Source organism: Cavia porcellus, unplaced genomic scaffold, assembly GCF_034190915.1.
Source record: "Cavia porcellus strain 051 isolate PalLab524CR breed Dunkin Hartley unplaced genomic scaffold, mCavPor4.1 scaffold_26, whole genome shotgun sequence".
NCBI lineage: Eukaryota > Metazoa > Chordata > Mammalia > Rodentia > Caviidae > Cavia > Cavia porcellus.
The window spans coordinates 21,568,020-21,592,012 of NW_026947509.1; the positions used below are offsets into that span (position 1 = coordinate 21,568,020).

General features: G+C 37.0%; 1 pseudogene; it reads right to left on the minus strand.

Annotated features, from left to right (window-relative positions):
- Positions 1-253: 253 nt before the first annotated feature.
- LOC100715531 (chromobox protein homolog 3-like) lies at positions 254-1,186 on the minus strand (annotated as a pseudogene).
- Between the last annotated feature and the right edge of the window lie 22,807 nt (positions 1,187-23,993).

Below are 23,993 nucleotides of genomic sequence, written 5' to 3' on the forward strand. Positions count from 1 at the left end.
TGTGGCCTCCAGTGATGAGGGATGCTGGGTAGGGCCCTACCAGTCTCAGAGCAATACACCAAGGCTTCCCTCATGGGATGTAAATCACTACAAGCACTTTTGGGTAGTGAAGCAGTGCAGGTGGCTGCAGACCACTTGAGGGTCACTAGGCAGGACCTAAATAGGCCTGGAGGGACCTTCCAGTGGCTTCTATGGTGATGGGGAATGCTGGGCGTGGTCCTAACAGTCTCAGAATGAGGCGCCCTCTAATTGGTTTTTTTTTTATATAAGTATTTTATTTATACACACACAAACAAAAAACTCAAGAATGGTCCATAAGCATGTAAGTTATAACATGAGTTCTGATTTAGTTTGACTATGGACAATTCCCCTAACATTTAGAAAAGCAGATGAAATGTATCAGGCTAGCTCTTTACTGACAAAGAAAGCAACTACAAAAGCTTTTATTTGTTCAAAGAAACCAGTGCTATAGATGCAAAACAAACAAAACCCAACAACTCTCCCAAATACTATTTTCAAAATTAACATATTCAACTTGATTTTCATTAGAATGCTGTTTTTTTCACACCAGTAAATCAAAACCAAGACCCATTATTATCCATATTTTATATATATATAAATATATATAAATGATGTAAGTTATTGAGCTTCATCTTCTGGACAAGAATGCCAGGTTAGTCTCTCTTCATAAAAAGCAATTACAATTTGAGGACATTTCATATTTGCCTCTTTTGCCAGCACCAAGTCAGCCTCATCTGAATCTTTCCATTTCATGAGAAACATCAATTCCCCACTACTGTCTGTGGCACCAATTATTCGTTCAGGATCAAGACCTCTAGCAAAGCCTCTAGGTTTGTCAGCAGCATCTCTTTTTTTCTTTGATTTGCTATCATCAGATTCACTGTCAGATAAAGATTTTCGTTTTGTACCATCTTTTTCTTTACCAGCTTTTTGACAATTAAGAAATGCTTCAATTAACTCTGGACAATCTAAATTTTCTTCGGGTTCCCATGTATTGTCAGCATCTGTAAATCCCTTCCACTTCAGAAAATATTCCACCTTCCCATTCACTACACGTCAGTCCAGTACTTTTTCTACCACAAATTCTTCAGGCTCTGCTTCCTCAACTTTTTTTACTTTTTCCATTTTGTTTCTTTCCCATTTTTTGCAATGTAGTTTTATTGGACGCCACTTTTTATTGCAGACTTGAAGAGCTATTATTCACTGCCTCGGATGCTGAGTCGCAGGTCTGCAGCGTCTTGGCCTGCGCGCTTGCAGCTCCACTTACATCCAAGTGCAGCCCTCTAATTGGTTTTTAAAAATCAGCTTAATAACATTCACTGACAAAAATAAAAACAAGTCAAATTCAAAATCTCCCAATAAACCAGGCATGATTGCACACACTTGTAATGCCAGTACTCAAAAGGTTGAAGCAGGAGGATTGCTATGAGTTTGAAGCCTATGTAGACTACATAGTGAGTTCAAGGCCAGCCTGAACTACATAGTGAGACTCTGTTTAAAAAAAAAAGAAAAGCAAAACTCCAATAAAAAGGATAAAAGGCTGTCACATGTAAAACCTTTTAAAAGATAGAAAAAGTTAGTGATGAGTAGGAAAGGCAGTGACTATTGAAATCATCTCTCAGAACATATTTGCAAAATACAAGTGAATATAAATGATTTTATAGCTTGTATTTTGACTACCTTGTTCACTTTTTATGCCAGGTCTGACCTAGTACCTCACATCAGGGAAGTCTCCCATACATATTTTGTTAATGAGTGAGGGAATGATCATTGCAGCCTTTTCACATGTTCTATTGACACATAATATCCTGAGTTATCAGCATCTTGAGGGGAGCTCCTGTGGTAATAAAAGACTCTGAGCTCTGTCTCTCTGTGGCCAGGGCAGAACAGGAGGCTGCACTTCAGAGAAGTCTGTCACCATTGCTTATTCTTAACCTTAGTGGCTGCAGATTCAAGTACATTTGGAAGACTGAACAATCAAGTTGAATAACAGGATCAAGAAATAAGTGACTGTATGGCACACATTCTAAGGTCCAGATGGTGTAGAGGATACAAGAGCTGTTTCCCCAACAAAACTGTAATTTAAGGACTAAGTATATGAGGCTATTTTGTAGTATTATATGAATGAACATGCAAGTATGTCCTAGAGGTATTTAGAAATTGACCTCTGGGGTGCCTCAGGAGTCTCTTCTCTGCTCTGTGCTCCTTATGCAGTTATTTGGTATTTGCTTTTTAGGAAACCTAGCATGCTAACAGAATTTAAAGATCTTTGGGATGACTTTGGAAAAACTTCCAAACCTGTGAGAACTAAACTGAAGTTCTGAAATCTCCAAATGAGGTATTATTAGTGTTTGCAATGCATCTGTGACTTAGCAGATTCACAGCTCTTGGAAAAGCATTTTGTGAAAAGCCAAATGACACAGGGCATGTGTGACTCTCAGCCCTTTGATACAGTAAGACATCCAATCTATTACTGAGACCTCTCTTTCCTCCTAAATATAACTTGACTGTGTTTATTTTTCTCTAATCCCACTGCCACTGTCCTAGTCCAGGTCATAGCTATTTATAACTTAGACTTCTACAGGAGCTTTCTTGCTAGTGACAGGGCTACGGCATGGCAAGTATCCAGGAGGAAATGTTTAAATTTTCATGCCCCTTTTAATGCATTTGTACACACACACACACACACACACACACACACACACACACACACACAAATATACATGCACACATACAAACACACCCAGGCTTACAATAAGCAGGCACCCTTGGAGTCATACAGCTTGGAGATATTGCTGTTTTCTTTCCCTTTCTTCAGATTCATTTTCCTTTCTTATTTATTGTTCTTTTTAGAATATTTAAAGCACAAGAAAAAATGTAAAAAGTGCCATAAAATATATCCCATGCATGTGGCACTGAACTTTTTCATGCTGTACCATTTAGGGCTGGGGATGTAGCTCAGTGGCAGAGCTCTTGGCTAATATGAATGAAGTTCTGGTTTGAATTCTTAGTACCAAAAAAGGCACATTATACCATTTATAAAAAATGATTTTGGATCTAGATAACCTAATTGTTAATAATGGAATATAACACAAATAGAGATTTAAAGAGCAAATATTCATACACCTAGCACTAGATTTAATAAATAGTATTTCCAAATCTCTTTCAAGTTTCTTATGTAGTCCTTTCCAAACCAGCTGGGTCCTCATAGACAAAACTACTCTTTTACATTTTAAGGTAACTGTTTCTTTGCATTTCTACACCCCCTCACACACACACACACAGAGTTTTGCCTGATGTTTGACTGTTTTGGCTTGTGTTTGGATGTCCCTGAAAAGCCTCATACAGTCATGGAGGCAAATAAATCTAGCATTGGTGATTGGTTCATTGTCTAGGGCTGGAATTGGCAGTATGAGTGCTATACTCATCCAGGGATGAGTAGCCAGCATAAAATATAAGGAAGGGAAAGAGATATGTCATTCCCTTATTTTGTTCCTGTCACCTTTGGTGACACTGCCATGATGGGCTATCCCAGGCCATGCCACCATGCCTTGGAACCAGCTGAGTATGGATTCAATGCTCCTGAGAATTTGTTTCTCAGAATCAGGTTCAGGGTGCTCAGTGATCCAGGTATTCAACCTGTAGAGCCACAAAAGAGAAAAACCTGGCTACTGTTCCATCTCCAGCAGACCTTGACACCATCCATGTGGCACTGATTTTAAGTGCATACACAATGCAAGAGTTCTGATGCTAAAAAGGCTTCTATCCTAATTTCAGAAGGCCTGAGAGGCCATACAGACAGGGTAGTATGTGAAGCTGTGTGAAGCCAAAGGTGCAGTGCAGAACCCAGAAGTTTGGAAAAGTCAGGAGCATGGAAACCTGCAAGGAGGGAGCAAAGCCAGCCCAAGAGAAAAGTCATGGCAGCTGCCACCATTGGAAGTACTGTGGAGGTGGAGTTAAGCAAGCCTTTTGGAGTTCACAAATTACCACAAAAAGCTTCAGATATTCCATATGAAGCTACAGGATGTAATGTTTGCCCTGCTGTATTTTGGGCTTGTTTTGGTACCAGTCCTTTTTATCCCCCATTTGTACCTTTCCAAGTGGTAATGTTTATCATATGCCATTGTATTTTGGAAGTGTTTAATTTTCTTCTCTCTCTCTCTCTCTCTCTCTCTCTCTCTCTCTCTCTCTCTCTCTCTGTGTGTGTGTGTGTGTGTGTGTGTGTGTGTGTGTGTGTGTGTGTCAGGGATCAAACTCATGACCTTGTAACTTTAATTCTTTAGAAAGGGCTTAGACTTAAACAAAGCTGTATATCACTGATTACATAATATAATCCTGTCCTGCCTTCAGCAGGAGTTCAGGTGAGGGAGACTGAATGGCGTGTGTCCCCCTACATCTCTGTAGCCACTTATTGCCATAATGGCTGAAAGGTCCTTGTGCCTCAGACACAAAAAAATGTCTGCCAGCTGGAAAAGATTTGAAGGAAGGAAGTTGCAGGAACAGACCTTAACGAACTCAGAAGATAATTTATTGTAATGTATGGAGTTAGGCTCAGAGAACTAGAAGTGGAATTGGTGCTTAAGGATCAAAAGGGAGGGCTAAGACTGGGAGACCAGCAAGTGACACTGGAACTCATCAAAACCTGATCACTTTCCCAGCTCCCAGAAAAGGAGCTGTGGGTGCTGAAACAGACATGCTCACACACCCCATCACAGCCTCTGTGTGATATAACTTTGGTGCCCCCAATTTCACCAGCATTTTGTGCTGTGGATTCCAAGATAATTCAAACACTCAGGTAGCAGAAGCAATGGGAACCACTTTGACCTTGAATGCAAGGAGGAATTCAATTCCTGAATACTTACAAGTATCTCAAGAAGATTCTGTGAAATCCTTTGAGAGAAAGTTAATACAGGAGATTAGAATCCCTATAATCATTCATGTGGTAAATCTGAACACATGAAACCTAGAATGGAATTAAATACATTTTCCTTGTATGCTAATATGTGAGACACTGTGATACATCTCTCTGTCCCCTAGATTTTCTTTACGAGGTTACACATCTAGCTGTGCTGTGAACTTTTCTACTTGTGTAATTGATAGTACCAAAAATTCAGCATATCAATACATGAATTCATTATATCCTCTGCTTCCCCCCTCCTCCATTATGATTCCTTATTTTAGTAAGATGACATCTCTTTTTCCTAGTTACTTAAGTCAGAAACTTGTGCATCATATTTTATTCCTATGTCTACTTAAACTAACCCACATATGCAGTCTACTAGGTCTTACCTACTTTACCTTGTAAATTTGTCTCTCTTCAACCTAAAGACCCTAACTTATATTAGGCCACCCAGGTTATCACCTTCCAACTGGTTTTGCTTCTGGGAGATGAGGACTTCAGTTAATCCTCACTAATGCAATAGGTTCTTAACTTGCCATAGAAAAGCATTTAAGGACATATCAGTGACAGACATCGGTGGACTTATTACGCAGATTCAAAAAAGCACACACTCAAAAAAAAAAGTGAGTGTTTGAGGGGAAAGGGGCATTATGGTCTGGGTATATGTGTTTTTAAATGGTCTTGGGATTTCCTCAAGATTATGAACTAAAATGGTATTCCCAGTGTCTATCAAGTTACCCATCAGAGGACTAGATTAGGCAAAACTATTTACATAAAGGTTGGAGATATGGTACCCAAGTAACAGTGTTGTTTCCTTAAGGGTATAAGTCTGTGGTCTTTGTGAATCTATGGTATCAGCAGAAAGCACTGGCCCAATTCACAGGCTTATTGTATCTTTAAGACCCTTGGGAGCTTTTTCAGTTTATGTAATCCCATTTGTTGATTCTTGATATTTCTTTCTGTGATACTGGCTGCTGTTCAGGAGTGTTTACTCATGCTTATGGCTTCAAGTGTTTTCCCTATGTTATATTCCTGCAGCTTCAAAGTGTTTGCTTTTATTTTACATCTTTGATCCTCTTTGATTTGATTTGAGTACAGGGTGAAAGGCACAGATTTAGTTTCAAGCTGTGCAGGGATATCCACTTCTGTTGAAAGAGTTTATCTTTAGCCAACATATGTTTCTGCGTCTGTGTAGAAAATCAAATGGCTGTAGGCATGTCTTGTTTTTGTGTGTTCTGTTTTAATTCATTCAACTACATTCTATTTTTGTGTCAGTATCATGTAATTTTTGTTACTAGGTCTTTATAGTATAACTTGAAATCAAGAATTGTGACACCTCCTACTTTGATCTTTTTACTTAGAATTGCTGTGGCTATTCTGGGCCTTTTCTAGTTCTATATGAATTTTAGGGTTTTTTTCTAATTGCGTGAAGAATGTTATAGGTATTTTAATAAGGATTGCATTGAATCTGTAGATCACTTTTGGAATATAGCCAAGAATCAACAAATGCAATTATATCAAATTTTAAAGCTTCTGCACAGCAAAGTAAACTACTATAGAATGAAAGTTCTACCCACAGAATAAGAGAAAAATTGTCAGCTATTCATCTGATAAAGGACTAATATCTAGAATATATAAGGAACTAAAAATCTTAACCCCAAAAAACCAAATTACCCAATTAAAAGTGAGTGAATGAACTGATAAGACATTTCTTAAAGGAAAATATTATGAAAAAGTTAATGAAATGGTCATCTTTAACCATTAAAGAGAGAAACAAATCAGAACAACTCTGAGGCTCTCTCTTACCCTGATCAGAATGGCTATCATCAAGAATACAAAAAACAAAAAATTCTGGCAAGGAAATAGGGGGAAAGAAATCCTTCTACATTATTGGTGGGAATGTAAAATACTACAACCACTATGGAAATCAATGTGGAGCTTCCTCAAAAAAAAACTAAACTAAAAATGGAAATTCTATTTGATCCAACTGTGCCTTTCCTGGCTCTACCCTCAAAAGATCTAAAAATATCTAACTGTAGTGACATAATAATGCACATATTTATAGCAGCACAATTTATAATAATTTATTTCTGGAAGCAGTGTAGATGTACATTAACAGACATAAGGATAAGCAAACTGATTTATATACCATATAGATAGATATAGATAATACAGGATAGATATTCTTTAGCCATAAAGAATAAACATCATGTCATTTGTAAGAAAATGAGTGGAGCTTGAGATCATAATGCTAAGTAACGTAAGTCAAAGGAACAAATACTTCATGGTTTGTCTTATGTGAGTATAAAAAATGCTATAATATAAACATATAAATAAACAAACATAAGCAAAAAAGAGATAGTAGGAAACAAGAAGGCAGACTTTTGGAGTTCAACAAGGAGATCAGGCAAAGAGGAGATAAGGAAGAGGAGGGTTAAAGTATTGAAAATAATCAAGGTATGTTTTATTCATGTATCATTTCCCCAAAACAAACATCACTATTCTGTGTTGCAATTAAATTAACAATTAAAAATAAAGACTCTGGGATTTAATTGTAGCCAGGAAGAGAAAATTCAGGCTTAGAGGTGAACAATGAGTATCTTTGTGGCCTAAATGTGTAGTTTTTTTTAAGAACAATTTTTAAATTATTATTTCCTTGTCTCTTTGCTATCTTTATTTTTTCTGTCTTACCTCAATCTTCTAACCTTCAATTCTGCTTACCTAACTACCTCTCCAGGTGGTTCTCTACCCAAAAGTCGGCATAATTATTCTAAAATTGCAACCTGGGCGTTATCTTCCCCAAATTTCTGGAAACATTTTATTGACATTTTCACCATAATGCCCTTAGCAAGGTGTGACTCACTAGGGCCTGGGAGCATGGTGATGCCTGATACTCACTCTAGGAATGTGGGTAGGATGGAAACCTGGACAGTATGTTGCATGCCTCGTTATCCCTTGATGTACAAACTAACACAAGGGATTCTGATCACTCCACTGGTAGTAGCACAAAACTCCTTGTTGCAAGTTGGTTGTTAGTCTTTTTAATTTTCTTGTGTATTTCCCACTATACAGAGGCTTTTAATTTTTATATAATCAAACCTAGATCTTTTTCTTTATGATTTTGGAGATTTGAGATATACTTAGAATTCTTTGTACGTTTCAAAATTATAGAAATGTTTCTTACATTTAGGCCTAATATTTCCGTGATTTTATTTTGTACATTTAAGTAATACATTCGCTTTTATTTGTATATACTACAGGATATGAGATAAAGATTTACTTTTACTAATTTCTAGTTCAGTCAGCTTCTGCAATAAATAATATATCTTTTCCTCACTGATTGAAAATACTATCCTAGTCATTATTAGATTCTCATATACCCTGGGCCTTTTCCTTAACTCTCATCTTTTCCAATAGTTCTGTGTTTTTATTCCTGCATTGTTTATGTGGTTATTTGACAAACAAAAGTTCTAATTGTTTTAAAGTTAAACTTTTATTATGTAACTTCTTTTTTGCAAGATTTAATCCTTGTATCTTAATTATTTGTGTATGAAATAATTTGATTTCACAGATACATTTACTATATAAGAAAATAATAACCAACTGGATATTTTTACACTGTAATAGTCACATACCTACCAGCTTACATAATTTCTTCAGAATCTTCTTTCAAGGATATTATTTTCAAAAATCATCATTTTATAAGTACAAATAGAGATTTTTCCCATATTTACTGTGTGATTGCCTACTTTAATTACTGAGAATAATTTTAGTGTTACTGATAAAAAGTAGCCAACAACATTTGTAGTGTTAGCTTTTTGAAAACTAAATATCTGTAATTCTGGATCTTCACACAGTAGTGGCAAATTAAAGTCACCTGTATACAGTAAGGGCAAATTAAAGTCAGAGAACATTGTTTGGGGCTCCTGATCTAGAGATATTATTAGAGTTTATTATCATCTTTTTATTGAAGAATTATTTAATATAATACATGCATTTAATATAATACATGTATTTAATATAATACATTATTATTTAATATAATAATGCTATTAATCATATTCACATTTAAGTCAAAGAGCTAAAAGCTTAATAACAAATGACAGCTCATATCCACATCATTTTAGTAATCTTGTTTTAAAACTATTCTTGAAAAAAATGAAATAAAAATTTATACTTTATACATTTGTGAAAAAAATTACAAAGTTTGTATAGTTCTTTGTTAACCACACCCAGAATGCAAGCATGAAATAAAAATCACTTGTATTTATATAGCTGCAAAATTTTTTATAAACAAAGAATATTTGAAATGCAAAATTCTTGATGAAAAGATTTGGAGCAAATATGACTCAATTATTTTGTGTAAAAATTTGGGACTAACATGTCATAAATATCTCAGAAATCTCTCCTCTCAGAATTTATTCTACAGCAATGTACAAAGATATATGCACAAGGATGTTCAGTGTATCATTGTATCAATAGCAAAAAATAGAAACAACGTGAATATTTAACAATAGCAAAAAATAGCAACTATGAATATTTAACAGTGAATTAACTTACGGTAGCCATAAAAAGAATAACATGTAAATGAATTGCAGGACTGCATGTTTAATTTTTTAATAGAAAAAAAGTAAAGCAAAATCTCATAATGAGATAATAAGAGGATAACAATTGTTAATACATTTGTATGTTTAGTTTTATCTGTTTTCTTATTGAAACTAAACAAATAGCTGGACATGGTGGCACATGCCTATAATCAATCCAAGCACTCAGGAAGCAGGGCAGGAGGATTGCTGAGAATTTGAGGCCAACCTGGGCTACAAAATGAGTTTGAGGCTAGCCTGAACTGCATAGTGAAACACTGTCTTGAAGAAGAAGAAGAAGAAGAAGAAGAAGAAGAAGAAGAAGAAGAAGAAGAAGAAGAAGAAGAAGAAGAAGGATTCACTAAGAAGCAAGCCCTCCCTGTGAACCAGCACCATGCATACCATGCATGGGCCACCACTGGCAGGGGGCAGCCAGACTCAAGCCTTTCCCGCATGAGTCAGTGCCATTCATAGACTGCAGAGGGGGAGAGAACAAGGATTCACCAAGAAGTAAGCCCTCCCTGAGAACCAGCACAATGCAAGGGCAGCCACCAGAAAGAGGACAACCAGACCTCAGCCCCTTTCCCAGCCAGTGCGCAGGCTGGCAAACAAGAAGAGACAATCCTCCATACACACCTCCATAAGCAACAGGCTAATTCAGAGACACACAGGCTACAATGATAGCTATTGAGGTAAAATACAACTTAGTGCTTGTAGTGCTTGATGTTTCACTGACTTTGCAGGCTTAGAGCTGTTAGTCTGATCATCTATTTAGAGGAAAACTTTGCGATGAGGGGGATCTCCTTCTGAAGGTGGTAGCCATTGTTAATTCCCTATTATCTTGTTTTGAAGTTCTGTGTCATTTTCATTGTTTTGTTGGTTGGGTTTGTTCTGTGTTTGCTTGATTTTGTTGTATCATGGCATGAGCAGCTATTTCAAAGATAGCAAGATATATTATGGTAGTCATTTTGGATTTACAATTGTCTTGTTTTGAAGCCTTTTATTGCATTCATTATTTTATTTTTATTGGTTCTGTTCTGTTCTATTCTGTTTGATTTTTACTATGTCTGAAGATATCTGTAACTATTTTGAAGACAGCAAGAGGCATTATGGCAAGGGCTATTGTTGATTTCATATTGTTTTGAAATACTGTATCGCACTGATTTGTTTTGATTCATTTTATTGTTTTGTTTTCCTTGGTTCCATCCTCTTTAAAATAAAAAAGGCACCCAAAACATTCTCAAAATGTAACAAGATTTAGACCCTTAGCTGCCTTACTGTCCACAAAGCCCACCAAGACTAACCCACCAAGCAAAAAGTACAGTGATGACAGGTAAGGGGTAAGTTGATTGAGGCTGGTATTTTTGGTCTCTAGTTTTCAAGGTTGATTATTCCCTATCCAGATCTTATTTTCAGGGAAAGAGAGTATGCCTGATGCCATATGGAGTTATCCAAACTAACTCTTCCTACAGGAACATTCTGGAGGTACTAGGGTGGGCCAGGGGTGCTGATGTCTGAGTGTGGAAGTCCTAAATGGTTGACAGGAGAGTCAGTTGGCTGGGTCACAAAATTGTAGGTGAAAGTCTCTAGAGAACCACAATATCAAATTAAAGAAAGATAAGCATTTAGATACTGGCCACACCCAGAGGACAACAAAGCCAAACCATTGTTCTTGTCCCAGAAGACCTTTTCCACTTCCCCTCTCCAAAGTCACAGAATAAGTAAGGGAGAAATTGTCTTGGCCTATTTCTGCTGCTACAACAAAATGCCACAGACTAAATACTTTATTTTTTAATTTTATTTAAAGAAAGACTAAACAAAACAGAAAATGGGTATAAATAATATATACTGTCAAAGAAAAAATAAACAACAAGAAATCACTATTTGATGATTACACATTGTCCTCTTATAAATAGTTGTTCAAGATACAAAAGTGTAACATACAAAGTGGGGATTCAAACAGTGAGACTGCAAATGGTTCTGTTCAACTATCCAACAAAAACTTAGTAATATGGTTATCAATCCTATACACTTAAACATATATGGAGTTATCCATATCTTCATTTATGTTGAGATTAAACAAACCATAGCAGGCTAAAATCACTCTGAACAAAGAATAATAGTATTGCTGGATTTCACATCATGATACTCCAGGATCAGCATTGGGTACTGTAGTGTCTCTTTTTCCTCAAAGTATCTGTTCATTTCATCATGTATTATAAGATTAGTTCTCGTAAACTGTTTATAGGTTCTACACATGCATGAGTCTTTTTTTATTTTAAAGAGGGTAAGATTAAACATAACAAACAGAACAGTTGTTTCATAAGGAAACAATTTTAAGAAACACGGATTTCAAAGCAAGTCCGCTGGAGATCTTCACTGTCTTATCTTATTGCCTCTAGTTTTCTTCCAAGTAGTTGTCCTCATCTTCACACACATTGAATACATACTGAACAGTATAGAACTAACCTAATCATATAAGCATGATGAAGGCTTTTTAGGTCTTCAAGACCTGACATTGGGGAAGTCAATAATGACTGCCATAATGTCTCTCATTCTCTTCATAGTAGCTGTCCTTATCTTTACATATGCTGAAATTGAACTTGAGACTAGACTAATATCACTCTGAATAATGAATAATAGTATTGCTAGATTTTATATCACAATGCTACAGAATTAGCACTGAGTATCTTAGTGTCTCTTCCTCTTCAGAGTATCTGTTCATTACATCGTGCATTATATAATCTGTTCCCGTAAACTGTTTAGAAATTCTCCCCATGTGTGAATCTCTACATGTATATCTATCCTTTCTGTATTGTAGGGGAAAACAGATCAAAACAAGACAACAAAACAAATTCCTAGAAAAACATGAAATGGAAAAGACATATAGGACCATGATATTAGGTGATCTACAGTAGTTACTATGCTTTCTCTTGTTATTTGCAATAGAGTTGTCCACATCATCAGACATAATATAATTAAATATAGCATTACATAGCTATTTTAATAAAAACACAACTTTGGAGACATTGTAGGACTTCTAAAGCAGTTAATACTCAAACTGGAATGGGTCATCTTCAGAGTAGTTGCCTCTATTCTTAGACTTGATACTTGACAAACATACCAAATTTGAATAAAATCAGTCAAGGCAAAACAGCAATCTAACAAACCAGCTTCAAATAAGATCAGTCATAGTAAGACAATGTAAGTAATACAGGGCTTCAGTTTAAGTTAATAGGAAATTGAGGATAGTTACCATGGTATAGCTTGCAATTTTTGGCATAGCTGTCTGTGCCCTCAAATCTACTATGAATAGACAGACTGGAACAAAATAAAATCAAACTAAACAGAGTGATAAGACTACTGTGGCTTTTAAATTCTGATACACTGTTAACAATGACCTCTGCCTTCCTTTTTTAGGCAGTTTCTCACCTTTCCCCTTCTCCGGATGCTTTGTATGTTTTGGGTCTCACTAGCCCCTTTAGTTTTTAGATTAGGGGACCAGCCTGTTGTCTATCTTTGTGTTGCTGAACCTTTTTACCCCTGAGCTTGATCTTGAGCTGTACTCCTTTACTCACTAAAGCCACAAGGTTTTCCTTTCTTCTAGTTTTATACTTCTACACTGCACAAAAGTGTCATAGATTTCCAATCTATCTGTGGCTGCTGGATGAGTTTTCTCTATTTCTCTCTGGTTCCCTGTTACATAGAGCATCATTTTCTCATCTTTGACTTTCAGTTTATTAACCCTCTTTCTGGTTGAGTATATTTCCTATTCAGAGTATCTCGATGGATCCTCCCTCCTAATTTACTCTGCCTGTGCTTCTTTTTGTTAGTGTATCCAGGATATCTATATTAGAGATTATAGCCCACCTTCTCCACCTCATCTCTGCTATTCTATTTTTCTGCTATTATTTGTCCACTTTTCTCCTTCATTCCACTGTCTTCCCCATTCAGTGAGGTCTCTCTGCCACTGTTGCTGGAATTTTGGTATTTTTTTTCTCTCTCTCTAGAATGTCCTTCAGTATTTTTTTGTAGGGTTGGATTGGTGGCCATGAATTCCCACAGTTCTTCCTTGTCTTGGAAATATCTTATTTCTCCATTAATTTTGAGAGAGAGTTTTTCAGGGTACAGTCTGGTTTGGAGGTTATTTTCTTTCAGGGCTTGGACAATTCCCTCCCCCCAGACTCTCCCCAACTTGATAGTTTGTGTTGATAAGTCTGTCGTTATTTTAAGGATTTTTCCTTTATAGGTGATCTGCTTCTTTTCTCTGACCACTTTTAATGTTCTAATCTTGTGGTGGATTTCTGGGATTTTGATTATTATATGTCTACGTGTAAATCTGTCTTGGTTGTAGTTGGCTGGAGTGCTGTATGCCTCATTTATTTGGACATCATTTCTTTTTCCTATGCTTGGGAAGTTTTCCTTAATTATTTTTGTAATTCATTTGTGGTTACTCTTGCTTCTTTGCTCACACTTTTTATTCTTAAGTTATAGATCCTCTTGTCATCTTCTAACCTTTGAATTGTTACTTCCTGGTTCCTTAGTATTTTTAACAGGTATTTTCTTTCATGATCACACATTGTAAATCTCTCTTTAAGTTTCAAAAGGCTAACTTTAGTTTCTGTCAAGGCATTTTGCCAGCTTTCAATGCAGTTTTTAATTTCCTGGTATTCTCTTTGGATCTGTTTCATGTATTCTAGATTTTGTTTATATTCTTACCAAAGGTTTCTCTTCCTTTTCTGGGTTCCTCCATTCCTCCATCTGTGTCTTCTTGAGAGGGGCTTAACATTTCTTTAATTAATCTTTTTATACTTTGCCTCACTTGGGTTAGAATTTCAGTTTCAAGTTCATCTATGAGGTCACAAACGTATTTCTTTACATCTGCTGATGTTGTGGCCAACATTACATGACTGATACACTGATTCTCTTCTGTCTTTCCTTCTCTTGGACTTATTTTTCCAGGGTCAGTGGCTGGAGGTTTTTTCTTGTTTCTTTCTCTTATCATGTTTCTGGTTTGTTTCAGAGAGGTGTGTGGTGGAGGTCTGAGGCCCTCTCTGTATTGCTTAAGGTTTTTCTGAAGCGTGCTGGCTGGGGGCTTGCTGCCTTCTCCAGTTTGCTGTTATCTGAGTGCATGCAGGGACTGTGAGCTAACCACTCTTCTCTGAGCCAGTCAACCAGCAAGTGCCTTCAGCAACTTAGGCTGTGCTGTGGCTGACGTCACAGGGTTGAGACAGTTTTGTCCCTGGCTATTGGGTCCCGACCAGGGCATGACTCAGCCCAAGCTGAGATCCCACCAGTTCTTTCTGAGCCAGGGGCAGCTGACTGATGCCACTGCAGTGCTGGACTCTGCCCCACTGCAAGATGTCTTCCAGCCGGCCTCACCCACCATGGGACCCAATTTCCAGTGCTCACCAAGAATTAATACAGCTCTCTAGCTTGGCTCCACTCCACATCCTCCACCAAGGGCCCAGTACTCACCAATTCCTGTTATCAGCAGCTGTGGCTTCAGCATGACCTTGAATTGCCTGACTCCACAGCGTGCCCAGCACAGCACGGTATGGGTCTCAGTGAGCTCCCTGAATATAAACAGAAGGAGTTTTTTTTTTTTTCTCAGAGTTCTAGAAGAGGGAAGTCTAAAGTCAATGAGTCAATTGGTTTGGTGCCTGGTAAAGCAGCCTTCTGCTTCCAAGACTGGTTTTGTCACTAGGTCCACAGGAGGGGATGGACACTGTGTCCTTATGTGGTGAAAGGAACAATAGGACCTGAGCAACTTCACTCTGGCCCTTTTATAATGCACTGTTCCCCCATCCAAGGCAGATGTGGCCCCACCTCCAAATTATACCACACTGGAGTAAAATCTGATCTTTGCTACCCCTGGTGCTAATCCTTGATATAGTCATCTTTACTGTTTCTTTGGTTAAATGGACTGTATTTTCTTCTTTATCTCTTACACTATTTTGGAAAACAAAAAAATCTATTTTAGGGGCTGGGGATATTGCTCAGTGGTAGAGCACTTGACTAGCATACAGGACATCCTGGGTTGGATCTCCAGCAATAATAAAAGAACAAATATATTTTAAATACTCATGCAAATATTTTAAAACATTTTGTAAGCATCCTAGTTCTTTACCCTAATCAAACTATGTTGTACTTTTCCTGATGAAAGCCAAATAATACTACTCTTTTTTTCTGTGTCTCTTATTCTCTACATGTAAATTCCCATTCATAATTTAATTTGATATTTCTCCTTCTTTTCACATTTGTTTTATGCATTCTATACCTTACTTTTAATAGTCACTCAAGTATCAGAAATAAGCCTTCCACAGTTATGTTTACTTGGCTAACAAAAGTTGATATCAATAATTATCACAAGTTCATTTTTAGCCATTATCCATTAAAAATTCTTTAATTTTAGTGCACAATATATTTTGCAGCTTTGAGCAATTTTTTAAAAAAGGCCCCTGGCTCCCACATTTTTTAAGATTAGCCATGCCTGAGACTGTCTTCCTGTGCCTCCCTATACACATGGCTTGATGTGGTCCATTATTCTTCGGTTCCAGTTTATCATTCGTAAAAACGATGTCAACACATTTCATTTAGCATTGCTCACTGCAGTGGAAATAGCCAAAACTAGTTTGATATTTTGCTTCATGAAAATGACCTAGTTTTTTCTACTTGCATACTTGTAGAATTCTCACCCCCACCCAGACACACAGGGTTTTAAATTTTTATGAAACTATGTCATGGCGTTGCTTTTGCTATTGATTTTGCCTGAGACTTTGATAGTATTTTTCCCCCAAAATTATTATATTTCATTGAGAATTGATTTTTGGTTCTTTTTGTCTGTTTTTTTTTCTTCTGTGTTTAGAAATTTCTTTTATTTGGAAACTGAATCTCCAAATTTAACAATTTCTGTTGAAATATTTTCTTATTGATTTTCCATTTGGAACATTATAATAATGGATAAAGAGGAGAAGAAAAGAGCTCCAGGTGCGCTATATTCTCATTCCTGGAAAGGCAATCTGATTTGAGAACCAGTCGAGGCTTGGCTGATAGGCTGGGCCTAGACAGAGGAGGAGGGTGGTCTCATACTCCCATAGACTGACAGGAGTAGCCACATGGAAAGTAACACAGGAATGAGGAAGGCCTGTAAAATGAATTAAAATTGAGATAATGCAGTCTGATGCCCACAACACATAAATCTGTTTATTCTTTGTAAACTCTAGATCCACTAAGGTTCTCTTTTTTAAATGATATTTTCTCATTTGAAGCACAGGAAAAAGAGAAATAACTTTGAGTTGTCAATTATATATCCTTAGTTAGGCAGTTCCAACTTTCCTATGGACATGATTTTACTACATTTCTACTCTTTCAAAATAATTTAAACATAACCAGTTATGTTCATGATGTCAACCAAAGTATTTTCATTAAGGAAAATACTTTGCAAAGTTCATCTGCATTTATAATTCTAAGGATCTCATTTGCCAATAAGTTACTCATTTCAACTATATTCATTTTTTGAAATGGACTTCCACTTTCTGAAGAGGCTTTCACATTTTTTGTGATTACTTTTCTGTTGCTTCCCATACCTTATAAGAAAAAAATATTTTGACATCTTATCCTTAATCAGAACATTAAATTTTCTTATAGCCATTTATATAAGGACTTTGTCACTTCTCTCCTGCTCTTATATATTCAATACATTTTTTCTAGGTCTGTGGTTAAGATTTTTGTTTTGTTTTTGTTTTGGGGGGTTGCTTTGTTTGTTTCAGAGGTAAGGTTTATTTAGTTCACAGTGTGTAAAGGTTTCAGTCCATAATCAGCTGGCTCCAAGGCAGGGAGGTTTCAAAGAGGAGAGCAATTCATGGTGGCAGGAGACAGCAAAAGCAACAAGAGGGGAGAATTAGAAAAGCTTCTTTTATTCTTTATCCAGTCTACTGGGCTTAGGGCAGTGCCAAGCTAATCAATGAACTGATCCAGCCATCACCTACCCTTTTTTTAAAACAGCAAGTGCATTTATTATAAAAGGAGAAAGTTATGAAATATCCTCATATTTTTTCTTAATTAAAATAAAAACAAAAATGAATAGAAGAAAATAATAAAGATCAGAAAAGACAATCCCTTATCAAAATGCCAGCATCATTTTTCCTAAGGATTGATATTTTATACTGAAATTTCTGTAGAAATACAAAACACTCAGAATAGTCTAAACAACTTTGACAAGGGAACAAGGGAACAAAATCAGAGCTGCAAACCCACAGTTTATCACAAAGTTACAGCAATCATGACAAAATGGCATTGATTTCAAGAGAAACAAACCATCAAAGTATCAATATGAAGTCCAAAAATAGACACCAAAAAACAGACAACTGATTTCTGGCAAAGATGCAAAAGCAATTAAATGAAGAAAAGATTGTATGATTAGTAAATATACTGGAACAACTGGATACCCACATGGAAAAAACCCAAACCTTGGCATACAGCGATTTCTATCCCACAGGGAAGCCTTGGTGCATCACTAGGAGACTGATAAGGCACCACCCAGCATACCACATCACCAGAGGATCCACCTGAAGGTCCTTCAAGGCCTATTTGGGCCCTGCCCAGTGACCCCCAAGTGGCCCACAGCAGCCTGCACTCTGCCTTGCAAGCCAAAAGGGCATGCACCAATTTCTACCCCACAGGGAAGCTTTGGTGCATTGCTCTGAGACTGGTAGGGTTTCACCAGCATCCCACATCACTGGAGAACCTATGGAAAGGTCCTTCCAGGTGTAATTGGGCACTGCCCAGCAATCCCCTGGGGCCCAGTAACCCCCAAGGGGCTCACAGCTGCCTGTGCTCTGCCTTGAGAGCTGAAAGGGTACACAGAGATTTCCATCCCACAAGGTAGCCTTGACACTTTACTCCAAAACTTGTAGGGCAAGGCCAGCAACCCAAATTGGCTGGGAGCCACCTGGTAAGTTCTTTCTAAGGACATCCACTCAACTGGGGAAACTCCCTGCAATAGGGATAGATATTCTAAACCCAAGAAACAACTGAGACCTTACCTTTGGCTTCCCTAAGGAAATACAGAATGACAAAACAGAAAAATGCAATCTCATACTTACAGCCCATCCCAAGCAAGCCTAGGAGACAGGGACGTAGAATAAAATGTAAGCATACACCTGAAACTCCTGAAATGATAGCAACTTATGTAACAATTCTGAGAAGCTACAAAAGAACTCAGATGAGAAATAATCTCCCAGGTAAAAGAAGAAATGATTAATGAAATAGAAGAAATGCTGAACACATGTCAAAAACACATAGTTTAAAAATTAGAATAACAATGCAAAAAGATGGAAACCTTGAATGAACAATATAAGAAACAAACAGAATGCATGAAACAAATTCAAAGAAATATACAAGAAATCAAAAATTCCATTGAAAGTTGGCAAAACTGCCTCAATGAAAGTGAAGACAGACTTTCAGACTTCAAAGACAAGATTGCAGCTAGTGAACAGGAAAGGTAAGATCTTTTTAAAAATAATAAGCAATCAGGAAACAACAATTCAACAGCTGCAAGATGATGCAAAGAAAAACATAAGATTGACAGAGATAAATGAAAAAAGAAAGAGACAACACAAATGATATTGAGAGGCTATTTACAGAAGTAATCGCTGAAAATTTCCCAAACATGAGAATGGAAACTGACATACAGATCAGTGAAGCACGTAGAACTCCAAATAGCCATAACCAAAATAAAACTACACCCAGACATATAATAATCGCCATCCCAGAAATCCAACATAGGAACAGAATATTAAAAGCTATTAGAGAGAAGAGACAGATTGCCTATAAAGGAAAGCCTATCAGAATCACAGAAAACTTCTCAACACAAACAATGAAGTCAAGAAGAGCATGGAGTGAAGTATTTCAGGTCCTAAAGGAAAATGACTTCCAACCCAGACTGATGTACCCGGCAAAACTGTCCTTGAAAATGGATGGAGAAATAAGATACTTCTACAACAAAGAACAGCTGAAGAACTTCATGACTCCCACACCAACCCTGCAAAGAATACTGAAAGATATTCTAGGAAAAAACTACTAAGCAAGGCAAACAAACAGGGGAAAGGAAAAGAATCAGTAGAAAGATAATGTCATAAATCAATATATATTGGTTATAACATTAAAGTAAATGGCCTAAATTCATCTGTTAAAAGAAACAGACTGGCAGAATGGATCAAGAAACAACATCCCACCACGTGCTGCATACAGGAAACCCATCTAACCCCAAAGGAAATTCATAGACTGAAAGTCAAAGGATGGAAAACAATACTTCATGCAACAGAAACCCAAAGATAAGCAGGGATAGCTGTACTGTTTGCAGACAATGTGAACTTCAAACCAAGAATAATCAGAAGCAACAAAGAAGGTCACCCCATACTAGTTAGGAGAAAACTTCAAAAGGAAGAGATAACAGTCCCAAATATATATGCAACAAATATGGAAGCCCTCAGCTATGTAAAATGAATATTAATAGAAATCAAATAAGCAATAACACTATTATAGTGGGGGACTTTAACATCCCTTTGACACAAAGAAACAGATCAACTAGACAGAAAGTTAGCAAAGAAATAACAGAATTGAACCAAACTTGTGAACAAATGGACTTAGTGGACTGTACAGTGTTTCACCCAACATCAGAATATGACTCGGCTTCACATGTGACATTCCCTAAAATAGACCATATACTAGCCCATAGAAAATGCTTAAGTAAATGCAAAAGAATCAAAATAGTTTTGAAACCCTATATCATTATTGTTTGAGGCTCCTTGGTATTATTATTATTTGGCTCTGTTGGGTTTTTTCCTTGTATTTTGCTTTATTTGTTTTATTTTCTCTCTAATACAGAAATGATAGATGTACATGTATAGGCTAATACATTCCTAAACTGCTCCTAAAAGATTTGAAACAATTGATTTTATTATGTATAATGGTATGAACAGCTACTTTTAAGAAAATGAGACAATACGATAGCTATTGCTGATTTCCTATCATTTTGATTTGAAGTCCTATAATGCTTTTATTCTTTGTTTTGATTGGTTTTAATCTGTTTTCTATTATTTGATTTCAATATGTGTGAAGGCATGGACAGCTATTTTGAAGAGAACAAGAAACATTATGGTGGCCATTATTAATTTCCTATTTTTTGGTTTTAAAGGCTATAATGTTTTCATTCTTCTTTTGTTTTGATCAGTTTTATACTGTTTTGTTTTGTTTTGATCAGGAGACATTGTGGTAGCCATGGTTGATTTCCTGTTGTCTTGTCTTGAAATCTTGTGTTGATTGTATTGCTTTTTTCTGATCTGCTTTGTTTTGTTTTATTCTCTTTAAAATAGAAATTTAAGGGAGAACATGGCAGACAGATAGCAGCAGCTATGGAGGCTCTCTGAGAGACCCAGCTTAGAATCCAGGAATGGTGCAGAGTGAGGAATCCTAAGCAAAAGGAGATACACCCTGCTGACCCAAGAACGAACTGGACTGAGAGAAACCAACTGGGAATGCAATCCTGGTGCTATAACAGGAACAGATAAAGCCTCAGTGTGGAAGCTGGAGCCCCCGCCATTGGAAGCCGCAATTTGGGCTGCCTGCCATCACTACTGCATCTGAACTGGTTCAGCAGGGAGAGAGACATGCAAAAGCTCTGAGAACGGGAATGGAGTTGAGAGTGGGACCAGCAGGGAGCCGTGCATCGACCTGTGGTGAGTGAGGGAAATTGGGACTCTTCCACGGTCTAGGAGGCTCCAATAGAGGACATTCTGGGACCAGGCAGACTTGCCGGAACAGGGCGCTGTAGTGACTTCAGTCACATATCCCCCTCTCAAGCGGGATTGGTGAGCAGTGCCTAGCCTACATGATGCTGCTGGCTGAGACCAAGTAGACTAGCACAACCCAGGTCCCAGCGCCTGGAGGTGCACCCTAGTGGTGAAGCCTTTGGTAGGTTGACCTCGAGGGGTGGCCCCCGCATAGTCTGCCTGGTCCATAACTCCCTGGTGTGCTGCAGTGGGTGGGAACATCTAGCCGGTGCAATTCAATCAGACTGTGGCTTACAGGGAAGGAAGCTGGAACGATTCCCGTTCTCAGAGCTTTCACACATCTCTCTCCCTGCCGAGCCGATTCAGAAGCAGCAGTGGCGGCAGGAAACCCAAATCACGGCTTCGAATGGCGCGGGCTCCAGCTTCCATGCTGAGGCTTTATCTGTTCCTGGTATAGCACCTCTATACACTTGCATATACAAGGAACAAAGAATATAGGAAGAGGGAGCAACAAGAAAGGCTCCTTGGCCCCCAACCCTGAGAAACGGGCAATAGCAGAAATGGCACCAATAGACATAAAGTGCTATCTCCAGAGCCTCATAGATGAGTTCAGGAATAAAGTTATTAATGACCTGAAGCAAGACATAAGCAGAATAGTTAGAGAAATGATAAGTACCACCCAAGAAAAAACAGATAGTAGAATGGAAGAACAGAAAAAGAGGGGAGAATTGTTTGATGGAGACAACAGAGAAGACATAGAATACGTGAAGCAGGTTCAAAGAGATTACCAGGAAACCAAAAACTCTATTGAAAACTGGCATAACAGCTTGAAAGAAACTAAGGATAAATTATCTGAACTGGAGGGCAGATTTGTAATATGGGAGCGTGAAATGAAAAACTTCTTAAAAATAACACAGAAACAAACAGCAATAATACAAAGACTAGAAGATGATAAGAGGATCTATAACTTAAGCATTAAGAACATAAAAGAAGAGGTAGGGACACAAACAAATGAACTATAAAAGCTACTCACAGAAATAATCCAGGAGAATTTTTCTAATTTAGCAAAAGATAAAGATACTCAGATGTATGAAGCACACAGGACCCCAGCCACCTACAACCCAAACAGAGCTACACTCAGGCATATAATAATCAAAATACCAGAAATCCAGTATAAGAACAGAATATTAAAAGTCGTCAGAGACAAGAAACAGATCACTTACAAGGGAACACCCATCAGAATTACAGCAGACTTCTCTGCACAAACCATCAAATCACGAAGATCATGGGGGGAAATAATTCAAGCTTTGAAAGATAATAACCTCCAGCCAAGATTGATATATCCTGCACAACTATCCCTGGAAATTGATGGAAAAACAAGGTACTTCCAGGATAAAGAGGAACTATGCAACCACCAATTCAACTCTACAGAGAATACTGCAGGATATTCTAAAAAAGAAAAATACAAAGAATCCAGAAATAGTGGCAGAGAGGCCACAATGAATGGAGCAGAAAACAAAATAAAGAAGACAAACTGACAACTAATGACAGAAAAAGAGCTCAACAGAAATGAGGCAGAGAAGATTGGATGATAGGAATAGCTATGTTGGAGAAAACGACATCATAATAGGTAATACTGATTTAATATCATCTTGTTTTAAAGTCCCATTAAGCTTTTGTTCTTCTGTCTCCATAGGTCTTAACATGTTGTATCTTATTGGATTTTATTACATGTGATAATATAAACAAAAAGTTTTATAGATAAGGAGATTATACAGAAACCATTGTTCATTTTCTGTTAGTTGATTCTAAATACCCTGTAATACTTGTCATTCTCTTGAATGGTTTTACATTGTTTTGATATATTTGATGTTACAGTATACGAAATTATACTCAAAGATTTCAAGGAAAGAGATAATATGGTAACTACTTTTATTTTGGGATTATCTTGTGGTGAAACACTATTTTGTTTAAATGGTTATGTTTTGATCTGCGCTGTTTTGTTGTTATGCCCTCTTTTATCTCAATCTTCATTTTATTATTTACTTTTTTATTTTTATCCTTTTAATTAAGGGAAAAATAAATAAAAAATAGCAGGATATATTATAGTAACCCACTTTGATTTTCTATTAACTTGATTTGAAGCCCTGTATTGCTCTGACCATCTTGTTTTGACTGATGTTCCTCTATTCTGTTTTGCTTGATAGTACCAGGTTTGAAAGTTTAGGCAACAGCTGTGAAGATAGTGGGATCATTATGACGCCCATTCTGGTTGACAATTATCTACTTTTGAAGACCTGTAATGTCTTCAATGTTTTGGTTTTGTTGGTTTCGTTCTTTACTGTTTTGTTCAATTTTATTATAACTGATGATATAGGCAATTCTATTTGAGATAGTGGGAGGCATTATGGTAACCATTGTTGATCACCTTGTATTGTTTTTACATTATCTATTATGTCCACCCTTTTGATTTGACTGATTCTGTTCTATTATGTCACATTTGGTTTTACTCTCTTCCAAAAAAAGTAATAAGAACTGTAGGAGTAATAAAACCCAGAATGTGTAATAGTCATTGTACAAAAGAGAAGAAAAGGAAGTGCTCTAAACGATATAACTGCATGTATATTTAAGTGTATAAGATAGACCATGACATTATTGAGTTTTGTTGGATCATTGAACAGAACTGTTTGCAGT